Genomic DNA, 4,561 nt, shown 5'->3' with positions numbered 1-4,561 from the left:
AACCAGTCAGTACCAAAACTGATGCAGGTAGGACACCTGCAGGGAAAGCAACTGGGCAGTGGCTGCAGTTTGTAATGACTCCCAGGCCCATTGGGGAGGGCGCTTCCATGGAGGCTTGAAGAGTCTGGGTAGTCAAGGGATCCGGCCAGAATTCTGGCCACTCCTGCAATGTGTCTATGTGGAGCATCTGACTGGCCCACCCCTTCCCCTGAAGGTAACAAACCCTGAGGAAGAGGAGGAGGAAGACGGAGAGGCTGAAGAGCAGAAAGCAGTCCCTGTCGTCCTAACGTGAGAAGTCTGAATAACTGAGGCCGCTCTCCATCCCAGGCAAAGTCGTCTGTGGCGGTCTCTCGGTTGGATTTATAGACACCCCTTTGGCTCTCTGCTTCCTTCTCTGGTTTCCATCTTTGCACCTCCCCTGGTCTCTGATCAGGGCCTCTCTGAAGGGAGGAAATGGGCAGTGGATCTGGTGCCAGGAAGTCTTGGACTGTGCAGCTTCCTCTCTGGCCCCAGCATTTCCTGAGCAGGATTTGGGGGCAGGATTGGGGCAGGTCTGATGCTGGAGAGAGATTCTATTCCTGGCCTAAATGCAAAGCTGCGCTCCTTCCCCTATTCCTCCCTCCTTCACCCTAGCCAGTACTCAGGACAGCTGGGGCAAGCCAGCAGTCAGGCCTGGGATGCAGGAGGCCTACCCAACAGGACTTCTCTCCCGGGCTCCTGTGGCCACCACCTTGCCAGTATCCAAAAGCAGGTATCAGGGAGGGCTGGACAGAGTCCAAAGGCTCAGCATAGGTGAGGATGGAAACAGGTTAGTAAAGTATGGGAACACTGGAAGAGGGTCCCTGGGAGGAGTGGTGTCTGCAGATGGCCAGGTGGTCTTCCATGGGGAGATTTTAGCTGAGGAAGGCAGAAGGTACTGGAAGGAGGGGAAAGCGAGTCCCAACTGGAGTAGCCATTTCTGAGTACTGACCAAGGTCAAATGGGATGTCTCCAGGACATTTGACGTCTCTTGCGCTCATGTGCGTGTGTGTGTATGTGTGTCTGTCCCTTTGTCTGTCTCCCCTCCTCCTAGAGAAGCAGAAGCCAGGCTATCTGATGTGTTTTGCTCTCTGCTGCAGGCCCTTCTAGACTTCGCCTTATGCCTTCTGTGAGCCTGTCTCCTCCCACCAGCTCTGCACCCGTTGGTCAACACCTCAGGTCTTTTCAGAGAGTGTTTCTTTGCCCCTCTGCCACCCACCGGGATCTTGAGCACCAGCAGGAAGCATGTCCCTATTCATGTTCCAGTAAGATCCCTGCTAGTCCTCAGACCCGCCTGTAAACCCTGCTTGCTCATTTCCCCAACTTAGGGAAGGCAGAGACCAGCCTTCTTCTGCTCACATCCCTGTCCAAAGTGGCCTATGAGTGACCAGTTCTGACCTGTTAGTCCTAGGAAGGTTTGGCTTCGTGCCCATCAACATTCCAGCTCCCTGCCTTTGCCCCCACCCCAGGAATGGGCAGGAGAGGAGAGGAGTAACTGAACTGGAACCACTACTTGGAGAAGGAGCCTAGGAAGAGATTTAGAGGACTTTCCGGAGCCCAGAGGCAGAGTCCAGACAGGGGGGGCGGGGGCTGGGTGCTTGTCTTTATCTTTCCCCATAACTGCTTAGTTCTAGCCAAGGTAGAAGTCCAGTTAAGGCTGGCATCAGACCTTAACTTCTCTGCTGTTTATTGCAGGTCACTCTCCAAACTGCCTCTTTTCTGCAGTTCCACTGAAGGCCACGCGTTAACAGCTTCTTCCACCTCCAATGCTGTGATGAGAGCCTGTGAAGGAATAAGGAATGTGGAGGAAGGCAACACCTTGAAAATAAACCGACAGGACCAACGCTTCTCACTGACCCACATCTGCACAGTGCGGGTCCAGGTCCGCAGTAGGCGGGCATCTGATTTCCAGAGTTCCCCTTGACTTCATCTCCATCTAGAATCACGACGCCAGCAACTATTTATGCCACATACTGTGCTGGCGAGGGAGACGGAAAGATAACCCCACTGGACGTTATATTCCCAAAGTCTTGGTTGGTTGGGTTTTATCTGACTCTCTCTCTCTCTCTTTCTCTCTCTCTCTCTCTCTTCCCTCTCCCTCCCTCCCCCCACCCTCTCTCTGGCAGTCTCTTGTAGTCCAGGCTGACGTTGAACTTGCTATATAGCTGATGACCCCCTTATTCTCTTGCCCCCACGTCTCCAGGGCTGGAATTACATTTACCAATACTCATTTATTCGCTGCTGGCGATGGATTCTGGAGCTTTGGGCATGTTAGGCCAGCACTCTGTCAGCTGGGCTACCCCACCAGCCTGTGCCCAGAGTTTGGGGGTGGCATCAGCTACCTGGTTCTACAGCACAGTTCCTGACAACTCCGGTCAATGTCAAACGAATTCAAGATTGTTATGAATGCTGAGGCACCACACTGAGAGGATGATGGGAGGTGCGGCAGAGGCAACAATCAGGGATGGGAGAGGTGGTTGACAGTAGATAGGAACACGGGCTGTCATTAGGCGCCCGAGTATGGCTCTACAGTTTGCTGTCAGTGTGACCTTGGGTAAATTACTTCACCTTTCTGTGCTCCAGTTCCCTCAGATGCAAATCAAAGGTGTAAGGAAAGAAAAGCGGTTTTTCTGAGAGAGCGAACACTAGGATGAGTGGGCTGCCACCTCTGGGTGGTAGCAGCAGCAGTGAGGAAAGGAGAGGCGTGTTATTGGCTGAACCAACCGCCTAGGTGCCTGATTGGCTGTAGGAGAAGGGCACTACCTTACAGGTTTCTTGCTTAGGCGCTGGCAGGACTCCCGGAGCTGGGAGGCAAAGCTGACTGGAGGAGGCAGGAAGAGAGTGTTGGGCACGTGGAGCCCCCTGAGGCAGGAGGAGAGTGTTGGGCACGTTTAAGGTTCCAGCAGAAATCCAGGAAGCTGTGGGCTCGGTGTGTGCAAAGTCAGCCAAGAGGCCTAGCTGGAAGAGACACAGTCCAGAGTCAAAGCCTGGTTCTCAGCACCCCCTAGGCTTTCCTACCTCCATGCCTAGACACCAGAAGAACCACCATATACCTGAGAGACAGCGGGTCCTAGGGGACCTGTATTCTGGCAGAAGCTCACTTGAAGGGACAGCCCGTATCAAGTGGATTTGATGTGCCCCTCACATCCCTTGTCTGGTCCTCTCTGACCTCCAGAGCCAGAATGGGCAGGGTTGGGAGCATGGCTCCTGATGCGGGCTTTTGTATTTGTAGGAGCTTTCCTAGTGTTTCTAGAGTAGGACTACACAGATTCAATGACCCTTTGGGTAGAATCCCTCAGGGCTCCAGCACTTTCGAGATGGAAGGTCTTGAGAACATTATGTAACATCTTGGAGCGTCAGCTTCCTCATCTGAAAAATGGGATAATGGTAATGTCATTTCACAGGGTTGTTGTGACAATTAAGAGAATATAAATGAAGTATTAAAAACAGGACATAGTGCCTGTTACCTTTAATTATTATTTCTCTGTCTAAGGCACCTACCAGGCATGTAATGGCAGTTGGGGAGGGTGGATGCTGCAACAGGCATGGCATGCTCACCTCCAAGATGGCCCATCTGCCCGGATGTCTTCTTCAGACATCCTTCCCTGTCCCATGGCCCTCAGCCTCAGTGGAACATCTAAGGAGCAGTAATTGCACTGGCTAGGTCCCGTCTATCAATCCCAGGACCCACTGCATGGGCAGGCGACAGGAAACCTGACTCCTGCCAAGAAGGGCTGTCTAATTATTTTTGGTGGCTCAGGTCGCTGCTGACTAGGTAAGCACAAAAGCCAGCATTGTGGCTTCCTAGGACAGAGGGAATGAGAGCAAGCTGGGGCCAGTGCGTTTGGGACAATCATTGCTGCCGTTTGAATGACTTTCTCAGGTGCTTCCTGTGTATTAACTACTTTCCTCCCTGCCGTGACAAACAAAAGCAGCATAGGAAAGGGTTGGAGTCCCAGTTTGAAGGTCCAGGCCCTCAAGGAGAAGGCGTGGCGACAGGGGCATGTTGCACTGTATGCCAGTCAGGAAGGGTGAATGTGACTCTCAGGCCACATGGTCTTTTCATTCACTGAGGGGCAGTGGTCTATGGGGATCATGGTGTCCTCAATCAAGGTGCATCTTGTCTCTAAAATACCTCTAAAGGTACCCAGAGCTTTCCCCCTTAGGTAAAGCAGAGCCAGACAGCCTGGATGGGATCGTCCCTACATAGGAAGCAGGGTCAGGCACATGGTTAGATCAACAGGTAAGCAGGTGTTCTGCCTAGTCTCTCGGCATTGTTCCCTCCTGCCCTAAGTGGGGCAACGGGAGTAGGAAACAGGGACTTTCCTACTCCACAGCCAGTTCCAGGGAACTCTTCTGCAAGACCTTCTAAGCCAGATCCGGTATCCTGAGTGCCATCACGGCACCCCCAACCACAATCCCTGCCCCCCAACATTCCTGAGACTATGTATTTCTTATCCTTTTAGGCCAAGTTTCCAAGTCATTATTCCAAGTTCTAAGAACTTGAGTGGTGGGCAGGACTCCTTCCCAAGTTCCCTTCTTT

This window comes from Microtus oregoni, unplaced genomic scaffold (assembly GCF_018167655.1).
Source record: "Microtus oregoni isolate MIOR12 unplaced genomic scaffold, Mior012 000077F_ref0000221, whole genome shotgun sequence".
Classification (NCBI taxonomy): Eukaryota; Metazoa; Chordata; class Mammalia; order Rodentia; family Cricetidae; genus Microtus; species Microtus oregoni.
The sequence above is the reverse complement of the archived record's forward strand: the minus strand, read 5'-3'. Positions refer to the sequence as shown.